Below are 13,121 nucleotides of genomic sequence, written 5' to 3'. Positions count from 1 at the left end.
GATTACATACTTGCCGAGGGACATCAAAACAGGTTAAAGCAACTCATTGATGATACTTACCTTAAATCGGTAATAAAAAGTTAACCACTTAATTACGAAATGAAAATACATTTAAATACTGACGTTCCTTTCTATCACGCGCCCCGTAGACTGTCTTACGCTGAACGAAGTGAGGTGCAAACGATTATAGCTGACCTTCTTAAAGAAGGAATAATACAACCAAGTGACACCTATGCTTCAGCCATTGTGCTAGTAAAAAAGAAGAATGGGAAAACCCGCATGTGTGTGGACTATAGAGCACTCAACAAATTGACGGTTAGGGATAATTACCCACTGCCATTGATTGAAGACTGTATTGAATATCTACAAAATAAAAAAAATTTTCTCCGTATTGGACTTGAAGAGTGGATTCCATCAAGTCAATATGTCTGCCGAATATATACCGCTTACCTCCTTTGTAACTCCTAATGGACAGTTTGAGTATTTAAAAATGCCATTTGGGTTAAAGATTTCACCAGCAGTGTTTCAACGATTTATCAATACCATTTTTCGGGATATGTTAGATGAAAGAAAAATTATTGTTTACATGGACGATATAATTATTGCTAGCGAGAATTTTGAAGATCATGTGATTCTGTTAAAGTCAGTACTAGAGCGAACAACTTTACGCAATTTGAAACTTAATTTAAAGAAATGTAAATTCGGTTACCAAGAAATCGACTATTTAGGATACAAAGTTACTAGAGCGGGAATTGTGCATAATGAATCTCATATTAAAAGCATTAAGAATTTTCCAGTCCCTACGAACCAAAAACAATTACAGTCGTGCCCAGGTTTATTTTCTTACTTCCGTAGATTTGTGCCAACATTTTCACGAATCGCTAAACCGCTACAAGATTTATTAAAGAAAAATACTCAATTTAATTTTGACGAAAAATGTCATGACGCTTTTTCTGAGTTAAAGTCCCGACTAATTAAAAGTCCAGTTTTAGCCATTTACAGGCCAGGAAAAGAAACTGAGCTACACTGTGACGCCAGTAGTATCGGTTTTGGAGCAGTACTATTACAGCGCCAAGATGATGGTAAATTTCATCCGATCGCCTATTTTTCGAAAACTGCATCAAATGCTGAATCGAGGTACCATAGCTTTGAGTTAGAAACTCTGTCTATCATATATGCGTTGAGAAGATTTCGAACCTATTTGGAAGGAATACCCTTTACTATAGTTACAGACTGTAATTCTCTAACTATTACTCTTGATAGAAGACAGTTGAATTCCCAAATAGCTAGGTGGGCTCTAGAGTTAGAGAACTTCAACTTTAAAATACAACACCGTCGAGGTACTTCCATGGGTCATGTCGATGTATTGAGTACACGATAGATTGCTTCAGTTATATACGCAAACGATTTGAATTTCACATTCAAGTTGCTCAAGAACGTGATCAAAATATCAAGAAACTACGGGATCGACTTGTCAATAAGGAATTGACTGAATTTAATCTAACTGATGTGCTAGTCTATAAAAAGAAATCCGATGGCAAAAACGCGTTATATGTACTGACGAAATGGAATTTAACGTTATTCAGTCAATACACGAGAAGTTAGGCCATCTGTCAGTCGATAAAACGTTGAGTAAGCTAAGCCTCTATTATTGGTTCCCAGGGATGCGCAAGAAGGTTGAAAGGTTTGTCAGGAATTGTCTAAAATTGGTAACAATAACGCTACTAATAATAATAATAGATGTTCAAATTCGCGAAGTAATGCCAATGTATGGTCTTTAAACATGAACGACCCTCAGGAGCGAACACTGGGGTATCGGTATCACGATTTCGACAATTAAACGAATCTTCTTCAAAAATATTAAAATCCATCTACTGCTTGAACCTTAATTATTCAGATTTTATTGAACTTCAATGTAGCGACAAACCTTGTATTTTCTAGTAGATTCTCAAGCAGATATTTCTTTAATCGAAATTTCAAGTTTATCTCAAAATTGTAACTTTAATAGTAATGCAATTATTAATATAACAGGTGTAACGTCCGAAAAAATTTCAACTTTAGGAACCTTAAAAACCAACCTAATTTCATATAATTTTTTAATACCGCATACTTTACATGTAGTTAACGACGATTTCAATATACCTTCAGACGGAATACTCGGCAAAGACTTTTTAAAATTAAATAAATGCATTATTAATTATCCAAGCGATAGCATAACTATCAATACAGGTTTAGAAAATCTAAATATTTCAATTTTACACGTCACAAGTACCGATTCTTTAGTTATTCCTCCAAGATGTGAAGTTTATCGTTTATTTAAATTACCAAATTGCGACAATTCTATTTTTGTAGACTCACAAGAAATCTGTAGTGGTGTTTTTACGGCAAAGTGCATTGTTGACACAAACAATCCGGTTATAAAAATTTTAAATGTTACTGACGAAGTAAAACATGTCAACAGGTGCAATATCGTAATAAAAGATATCACCAACAACAATGTCTACAAAATCAATGAAACTACAAAAGATCCAAAACGCTTACAGGAATTAACGAAAATTTTGAAAAATCAAATGCCGGGTTATGCTCAAAAACAATTACTAGATTTATGCTTAAAATATGCCGATGAATTCGCTTTCAAAACTGATCGCATGACTTTAACTTTTACGTTTAACTGATAAAAATCCAGTCTATATAAAAAATTATCTGTTGCATAGAGATCTGCTCCGGCCGTTTTTGGTAATAAAACAAAAATTTATTGTTTTTTCATACCTACGCGTTCCGATGCGACAGCGCCATCCTCAGGGTATTCTGTTTTTATTAACAACAAACATAAAAAATAGCAATTAGTTATAAACACATTCAATAATTTTCTCTCAATACAATATTTTGTCATTGCATGTTGACTCACCATGTAATGGTATTTACAACAAGTAAGGAAGGCTAAGTTCGGGTGTAACCGAACATAACATACTCAGTTGAGAGCTATGGAGACAAAATAAGGAAAATCAATCTGGGGTAACCCTGGAATGTGGTTGTATAACATGTGTATCAAATGAAAGGTATTAAAGAGTATTTTAAGAGAGAGTAGGCCATAGTTCTATGGATGAACGCCATTTAGGGATATCGCCATAAAGGTAGACCAGGGCTGACTCTAGAATTTGTTTGTACGATATGGGTATCAAATGAAAGGTGTTACTGAGCATTTTAAGAGGGAGTGGGCCTTAGGTCTATCGGTGGACGCCTTTTCGAGATGTCCCCATTAAGGTGGACCAGGGGTGATTCTATAATGTGTTTGTACGATATGGGTATCAAATGAAAGCTGTTAATGAGTATTTTGAAAAGGAGTGATCCTTAGTTCCATAGGTGGACGCCGTTTCGAGATATCGCCATAAAGGTGGACCAGGGGTGTCTCTAGAATGTGTTTGTACGATATGGGAATCAAATGAAAGGTGTTACTGAGCATTTTAAGAGGGAGTGGGCATTAGGTCTATAGGTGGACGCCTTTTCGAGATATCGCCATTAGGGTGGGCCAGGGGTGACTCTAGAATGTTTTTACGGTATGGGTATCAAACGAAAGGTGTTACTGAGCATTTTAAGAGGAAGTGGGCATGAGGTCTATAGGTCGACGCCTTTTCGAGATATCGCCATAAAGGTGGACCAAGGGTGACTCTAGAATGTTTGTACGATATGGGTATCAAACGAAAGGTGTTACTGAGCATTTTAAGAGGGAGTGGGCATTAGGTCTATAGGTGGACGCCTTTTCGAGATATCGCCATTAGGGTGGGCCAGGGTGACTCTAGAATGTGTTTGTACGATATGGGTATCAAATGAAAGGTGGTAAAGAGTATTTTAAAAGGGAGTAATCCTTAGTTCTATAGGTGGACGCCTTTTCGAGATATCGCCATAGAGCTGGACCAAGGGTTACTCTAGAATGTTTGTACGGTATGGGTATCAAACGAAAGGTTTTACTGAGCATTTTAAGAGGGAGTGGGCATTAGGTCTATAGGTGGACGCCTTTTCGAGATATCGCCATTAGGGTGGGCCAGGGTGACTCTAGAATGTGTTTGTACGATATGGGTATCAAATGAAAGGTGGTAATGAGTATTTTAAAAGAGAGTAATCCTTAGTTCTATAGGTGGACGCCTTTTCGAGATATCGCCATTAGGGTGGGCCAGGTGTGACTCTAGAATGTTTGTACGATATGGGTATCAAACGAAAGGTGTTACTGAGCATTTTAAGAGGGAGTGGACACTAGGTCTATAGGTGGACGCCTTTTCGAGATATCGCCATTAGGGTGGGCCAGGGGTGACTCTAGAATGTTTGTACGATATGGGTATCAAATGAAAGGTGGTAATGAGTATTTTAAAAGAGAGTAATCCTTAGTTCTATAGGTGGACGCCTTTTCGAGATATCGCCATTAGGGTGGGCCAGGGGTGACTCTAGAATGTTTGTACGATATGGGTATCAAACGAAAGGTGTTACTGAGCATTTTAAGAGGGAGTGGACATTAGGTCTATAGGTGGACGCCTTTTCGAGATATCGCCATTAGGGCGGGCCAGGGTGACTCTAGAATGTGTTTGTACGATATGGGTATCAAATGAAAGGTGGTAATGAGTATTTTAAAAGGGAGTAATCCTTAGTTCTATAGGTGGACGCCTTTTCGAAATATCGCCATTAGGGTGGGCCAGGTGTGACTCTGGAATGTTTGTACGATATGGGTATCAAACGAAAGCTGTTACTGAGCATTTTAAGAGGGAGTGGGCATTAGGTCTATAGGTGGACGCCTTTTCGAGATATCGCCATTAGGGTGGGCCAGGGGTGACTCTAGAATGTTTGTACGATATGGGTATCAAACGAAAGGTGTTACTGAGCATTTTAAGAGGGAGTGGACACTAGGTCTATAGGTGGACGCCTTTTCGAGATATCGCCATTAGGGTGGGCCAGGGGTGACTCTAGAATGTTTGTACGATATGGGTATCAAACGAAAGGTGTTACTGAGCATTTTAAGAGGGAGGGGGCATTAGGTCTATAGGTGGACGCCTTTTCGAGATATCGCCATTAGGGTGGGACAGGGGTGACTCTGGTATGTTTTTGTACGATATGGATATCAAATTAAAGGTATTAATGAGGGTTTTAAAAGCGAGTGGCCCTTAGATGTATATGTGAAGGCGTTCTCGCGATATCGACCAAAATGTGGACCAGGTGATCCAGAAAATCATCTGTCGGGTACTGCTAATTTATTTATATATGCAATACCACTAACAGTATTCCTGCCAAGATTCCCAGGGCTGTTGATTTCGCCTTGTAGAACTTTTTCATTTTCTTCTACTTAATATGGTAGGTGTCACACCCATTTTACAAAGTTTTTTCCAAAGTTATATTTTGCGTCAATAAACCAATCCAGTTACCATGTTTCATCACTTTTTTCGTATTTGGTATAGAATTATGGCATTTTTTTCATTTTTCGTAATTTTCGATATCGATAAAGTGGGCGTGGTTATGGTCAGATTTCGCCCATTTTTTATACCAAGAAAAAGTGAGCTCAGGTAAGTACGTGGGCTAAGTTTAGTAAAGATATATCGGATTTTGCTCAGGTTATTGTGTTAATGGCCGAGCGGAAGGACAGACGGTGCACTGTGTATAAAAACTGGGCGTGGCTTCCACCGATTTCGCCCATTTTCACAGAGAACAGTTACCGTCATAGAATCTATGCTCCTACCAAATTTGAGAAGGATTGGTAAATTTTTGTTCGACTTATGGCAATAAAAGTATTCTAGACAAACTAAATGAAAATGGGCGGAGCCACGCCCATTTTGAAATTTTCTTTTATTTTTGTATTTTGTTGCATCATATCATTACTGGAGTTGAATTTTGACTTAATTTACTTATATACAGTAAAGATATTAAATTTTTTGTTAAAATTTGAATTAAAAAAATTTTTTTTTAAAAAGTGGGCGTGTTCTTCATCCAATTTTGCTAATTTTTATTTAGCACGTATAGAGTAATAGTAGTAACGTTCCTGCCAAATTTCATCATGATATCTTCAACGACTGCCAAATTACAGCTTGCAAAACTTTTAAATTACCTCCTTGTAAAAGTGGGCGGTGCCACGCCCATTGTCCAAAATCTTACTAATTTTCTATTCTGCGTCATAACGTCAACCCATCTATCAAGTTTCGTCGCTTTATATGTCTTTTGTAATGAGTTATCGCACTTTTTCGGTTTTTTGAAATTTTCGATATCGAAAAAGTGGGCGTGGTTATAGTCCGATATCGTTCATTTTAAATAGCGATCTGAGATGAGTGCTCAGGAACCTACATACCAAATTTCATCAAGATACCTCAAAATTTACTCAAGTTATCGTGTTAACGGACGGACAGACGGACGGACGGACGGACGGACGGACGGACGGACATGGCTCAATCAAATTTTTTTTCGATCCTGATTATTTTGATATATGGAAGTCTATATCTATCTCGATTCTTTTATATATGTACAACCAACCGTTATCCAATCAAACTTAATATACTCTGTGAGCTCTGCTCAACTGAGTATAAAAATATATATGTAGCTAAATCCGTAAGTTTCTACTTACTTTGTACATGATTTTCCAAATTGCAAGTATACCGCCGAAGCAGAAACATCGTTTTGTTAAAAATGTCGTCATATTTACACATTCGCTTAAGTGTAAAAGTGTTTTGTAAAAAAGAAATATTTTATGCAGTGTAAAAATTATAAAATTTGTTCAATTAAAATTAATTTTTGGTCTAATTAAAAGGACTTTCGTGTATAAAAAATATTAATAATATGTAACATTAAAATGGAATTTGTATAAGATAACGGAGCTACAAAACTAGAAACTTTGTATAATGGAAGAAATGTGTAGCTTGAAATAACGGAGCTACGAAACTGTAAAAAGAACAGTAAGGCTCGCTGTATATACTTAGTATATATGAACATCAATTTGCAATTCTTATTGCAATCTTCAAATCAATGCAATCTTCATTGCACTCATTAGAATGACTATAATACATTGAAAAGAAAGTCAATTGCTTACTGTAAATAACCAAATAAAGTGGAAAAACTTAAAAATTTGTGCTTGGCGTGGAACAATGTAAAAATAACCAAATCGAAGCATTTGTGAACTTAAGTGGTGTAATGCCATATAATTGGAAAAACTTAGTAAAATAATTAATTGGGAAGAAAAAAAAAAACCAAAAAACGGGGAAGAGAAATTAACATTTGTAATTTATACACAAACAAAGACTTACCTAATCAAATAACGGAGCTTTTATACAGACACAAAGAAGACAATACAACGGATTTGGCGCTTGGTAAGGCGCCATTTTAATTTGGCAAGAGGAGACTTTCAGTTTTTTTAATAATAACCTGGCGAGGAAATGTATATATTGGATAGACATACATAAAAAATAAATGTAAGGCGCGATAACCTCCGAAGAGATCTAAGGTCGAGCTTCTCTTCCAATTTGCGTCGTGCTGCTCTTGATTTTCCCTATCTTTAGTTTTTGTAAATATTTTCTTTAGCGTGCTATGTGGTTGGTGAGTTTTCCTTTTCTACAATTTTTTTTAGTGTTTGATTGTTTGTCAACCCTGGGACGTATGTAACGCCTATATATTTTTGTTGTTGAATTCTCTTGCTGTGTATTTTTGTTGTTATTCGAACTTTTAATATTATTTGTTGTTGTTCCCATGAGCCGTTTTACGAGTGCGTATGTGTTTTTTTACGTAGCTGTTTTTGAAAAGAATATTTCTTATTTTTTCATTGTTTTCTGCTGTAAATTCATGGTCGCTTAGAATCTTGTTTTTTGTTTCCATGGATGGTTTGAGTGGTAGTATATTATTCAACCCGATGCAATAGTTTTCGCATACCAATTCAATGCAATCTTTCTATTTCTCCGATGTATCCGATGTAAAGTGTTCAGTATGTCTTCCACGTCCTTTGTCTTTACTATTGCAAATATGTCGTCTACATATTTTTTTTTATGTATTTGACATGTGTGTTTTGCCTTTCAATTCAGCTAAGCTGTCGTCCAAAATTTTGTCAAGTACGATATCAGCTATCGTTGGGGATAATGGGTTACCCATGGGCATGCCATAAATTTGATGGTAAAATATATTGTTATATGTAAAATAGTTGTTGTCCTGAAGACAAAATTCAATAATTTTCTGGAATTGCTTTCTTTCAATATTTGTATGTTCTTCTAATTTATTCCATTTTTGTATGATAGTACGTATGGCTAGGTGTATTGGAATGTTGGTGAATAAGGATATGACGTCAAAAGAGATTAGAATTTCGTCGTCTAGAATTTGAATATTCTCTATTTGATTTCTAAGTTGGAAAAAATTTTTTAGGTTGTAATCTTCCGACACTATATTTTTTCAAATATTTCCAATATATTCGGTTAAACTAAAACAAGGTACCTTCGTGGACGAGGAAATTGGTCTAAGAGGTAAGTTTGGTTTATGTATCTTGGGAAGTCCGGACAGTGAATTTACAGCAGAAAACAATGAAAAAAATAAGAAATATTATTTTCAAAAACAGCTACCCGGCTGCACTCGTAAAAGGGCTCATAGAAACAACAACAAATAATATTAAAAGTTCGAATAACAACAAAAATACACAGAAAGACAATTCAACAACAAAAAAATATATAGGCGTTACATACGTACCAGGGTTGACAAACAATCAAACACTAAAAAGAATTGTAGAAAAGGAAAACATAAGTATGCTCGCAAACCATATAGCACGCTAAACAAAATATTTACAAAAACTAAAGATAGAATTCAAAAAGAAGATCAGAATAATTTGGTATATGAAATTAAGTGTAAAGGGAACGAAAATGCCGAATGCAACAAGAGCTACGTTGGCACTACAAAAAGAGCGTTGGGTATAATACTACATGAACATGAAATGGACCCCAAAAAAAAGGATACAATAGCACTTGCAAAACACCTGACAAGCAACAATCACACAGCTGATTTCACCAACGCTAATATATTGGACATAGAGCTAAAAGAAAAACGACGACTAACACTGGATGTACAACAACAGCTGAGAAACGTCTGTAACGACAGCCTTATTATCTGTATGTACATATGTTGTGTGTGTTTATGTTATCCCCCAATCAACCGTCTGAGTGAAAGCGTGTGTATAGGTGTATGTGGAATCGTGGATTGGTAGCTCGACGCGCAGGCGTAGTTACGATATTAGCTGGCAGTTTGAGTGAACTACATCGCGACACCAGGCGGTGTGATCGCCGATAGCCATCGGCTCCTGAGAGCCTTCGGAAGCAAAAAAACTTAGTGTCAAGGTGTCCACAATTTAATGCGGTTCGGTGTGCGCGTCGCAAACAAAAATTAAAATAATCCAAAGTGTAGGGAGAGAGAAAAAAAACTGTAATAAGATTTACAGTACAAAAAAAAAAAAATTTACAAAAAAAAAAGAAATCAGAGTCTTAAAGTGACAATAAGAAAAAAAGAAAAAAATCATATATTTTCTAGAAAAACAAATTGTTACAGTGCAACAAGTAAACGGTGAACGGACCGATACGTTAAAACCAACAAACGGGTCAACAGCTTACCGGAACCAGAAAACTTTCAACAACATATATTTGTGTCCAGCAACATCCCGCCAAATAAAAACCGAGGTAAGTTTTTTTCTATAAAGTAACTTCCTGCTATTTAAAAATAAAGTGCAAATTCAAGTGTAGGTAATTGTAAAATAAAAATAAAAATAAAAAAAAAAATAAATAAAAAAATAAAAATCGCTAGGAATGTTAATTTGAATGATAGAAAAGAAAAGAAAAATAAAAACAAATTTCAAACATACGCGGTTCTGGCAAGATAGCATAGAGGTGAAATTTATGTTAGTGAAAATTGGCCAAATCGAAATTTATTTGTGAATTCGAAAATATCACAAATTTTAAACATACGCGGTTTTGGCAAGATAGCATAGAAGTGAAATTTAGGTTAGTGAAAATTAGCTAAATCGAAATTTATTTTCAAATTCGAAAATATCACAAAATTTAAATAAAATCTAACCATACTTGAAAATGCATGAAGTAGACATACATACATAGGTATGTATTCGAATGTGTTTAAGCTATACTTATAAATATATGTATATACGCATAGGCATTTCACATTACTTAACTTGCATTGTTTGTGCATTTGTGTATTTCGCAGATTCCTGTCAGCGGGAGGCAAAAAGGCTGAATCTCGGTTTGTTTAAAAACCTGGATTTACCACCAATCCGAGGATAACAACAACAACCCCAGCATACATAGCGGCGCCCACAACCAATAGACAAGCAAAAGAACCGTGTTGTACCCAACAACAACAACAACACCCAAACTATAGATTTTTTTATGTAGGCCAACGGTCTACCGGCATAGGGTATTAGCTGGCCATATAAGCTACCGTCAACAGCTGTTTCCGTGGTTGAACCGGAAAGAGGTCAGTGACCTAAATTGCATTAAAGGAAGCAAATAAATAGGAAATATATAATAAGGCAGAAGCGGCGGAACATTTGGATCAATTAGACAGAGCTGACCAAGTAACAAATACAGAGAGAACTTCGGAGAGAGAGTGCTGCTGTGCGAGAGTGGATATGACCGAGAGCAGCTGCTGAGAAAGACAACGCAGGCGATCACATCGTGTCTTTTTGTACAAAATGTTCTCCAACTAGCTTTAACTACTCTCTAAAGTTTAAAAGTTTTTTTTCTTCTCTTATTGCTACATTTTTTTTTATTGTTTTCTCGACTTGCCTAAGTCGCTTTGTTTCTTACGCATTTTGCATAATTATTTATTTTGCAATCTTTTGCGTTTCTTTTGCGTTCCTCTCTCATTTTTTTGCGATCTTATTGGTTTGGTTTGACAAACTTGCCCTAAGCTGTGTTCATATGCTGGTATGATTGCATACTATGTATATATGTACATACGTATATGCATACCGGCCTACATATGTAAATGAACTTAAGTAAGTTTCGTAAACATTAGGTTTTGAATGTTAGTTAGGGTTTTTGTTGTTTCCGTTTGGTATCGCATAGAAGGAAGGCGAACGGACAAATATCTATGAAATTCTTTTTAGGCTTATTTCTCCACCCCCACCTTAGGTTTCCCGATTGTATGCTGGCGCCAACATCAACGATGAAGCCAACAGGTGAGTGAATGTCAATTAATAAACATATCCACGTATATTTGTATACACGTACATGCGTCCGGTCTTAATTCTATTATAGCATGCGATTTTTTTTTCTGCTTTGGCTGAATACCTTACGGAATCAAAGCATTTTTTTTGCGACCAGAGTTAGTACAATACTTTTTTTCCTTTTATGATTTTGTATTAAGATTTATTCTAAATTGAATTGAAATTTATATTATCCCATGTTTTAATTTTTTTACGTTGACTTATTTTTGTTATATTTTTTTAATTTACAACAAAGAAAAAAAAGGAAAAAAAGGGGAAAACCCAAATATTGAATCGAATTGAAATTTTTCCTTATATATTTATTGTCGTTTTTTTTTTATTGAATTGAGGTTTATATTATTCTATATTTTGATAATTTTTTTTTTTAACTTTTTTATTTACAACAAAAAAAGGGGAAAACCCAAATATTGTATCGAATTGAAATTTTTCCTTATATATTTATTGTCGTGTTTTTTTTTTTTCATTGAATTGAGGTTTATATTATTCTATATTTTGATTAATTTTTTTTTTAACTTTTTTATTTACAACAAAAAAAGGGGGGAAAGAAAACCCAAATATTGTATCGAATTGAAATTTTTCTTTATATATTTATTGTCGTTTTTCTTCATTGAATTTAGGTTTATATTATTCCATATTTGAACTTTTTTTTACATTGATTTATTTTTTTGTTTTAATTTTTTTTATTTACAACAAGAAAAAAAAGGTGGGAAAAGAAACCACAAATATTGTATTGAATTGAATTCTTTTTCGCATATTTCCTTTTTTTATTCTTAATCTTTTATTATTAAATCCAAGGATTTTTCATTTGTTAGTATTAAGAGAATTTGTTAATAAACTTATGTGAGTGAAATTGAATTTAACGGGCTAGTAGTTCTTTGTAATGGAAGGCTAAACACTCCTTATTTTGGAGTGGGTGTTGTTCTCCAGGATAATGGTTGATTTCTAGGTGTTTGATCCATAGACCGACTGAGGGACATGACTTGACGCTAAGACTGACAGTCACACTTAGTGAGATAAACCTCTTCCTCTACGTTTACGAAGAACACTACCACCTGCGGAAAAGCGTCCGACACCACCTCCGCCTCCAGGGCCGGCAGTACGCTGCCGCGTAATACAATCAACGTCAAAGAGCCAAGTCATCCGGCTCGTACAGGGTAGCGCGAAGCTTTATCGCCACCCGGTTCACTCGGTTACCTCGACCCAAAGCGCCCACCACCACCAACGGCGCCTACTATTAGCACGGGCATCACCATCAGTAGTACCTCCCCCAACCCTTCCATTAGCGCCAACCACGAGCGCAATAACCACCAGACGTACCGCCACCACCAGCTGCAACGCACACAGCGGGGCCGCGAACATAGGCCTGCGGCCACTAATGTTAACACCTACAACAGGCGGTACCACCGACAACAGTACTAGCCGCATCTTTATCAGCTACGTCCATACCGGCTACAACAATACTAGCCGCATCTTTATAAGCTACGTCCATACCGGCTATAACAATACTAGCGCAACCCTATCCGCTACGACCATAACGGCTACAACAATACTAGCCGCATCTTTATCAGCTACGACCATAACGGCTACAACAATACTAGCCGCATCTTTATCAGCTACAACCATATGGGCTACAATATACCAGCTACAATGGCAACCACAGGGCAGCGAACATAAGCCTGCGGCCAGGCCAATTGGGACAACGAATATCAGCGGTTAAAGCGATGAGTTCGTTCCAATACTGAACTAAGTATACGTATGTGTAGCCTCAACCTTGTTCTTTAGCAAGCTGCATCCACTTGTAGTAAAGTTAACGTATTATACCATGCAAAAAAAAAAAGTAGACGTAACGAAAAGTGAAGTAAGGTTTAATCAACCTAGAAGCATAAAAAAA

This window comes from Eurosta solidaginis, chromosome 5 (genome assembly GCF_040869045.1).
Source record: "Eurosta solidaginis isolate ZX-2024a chromosome 5, ASM4086904v1, whole genome shotgun sequence".
In the NCBI taxonomy this organism is placed as follows: domain Eukaryota; kingdom Metazoa; phylum Arthropoda; class Insecta; order Diptera; family Tephritidae; genus Eurosta; species Eurosta solidaginis.
This window is presented reverse-complemented; position numbering follows the sequence as displayed.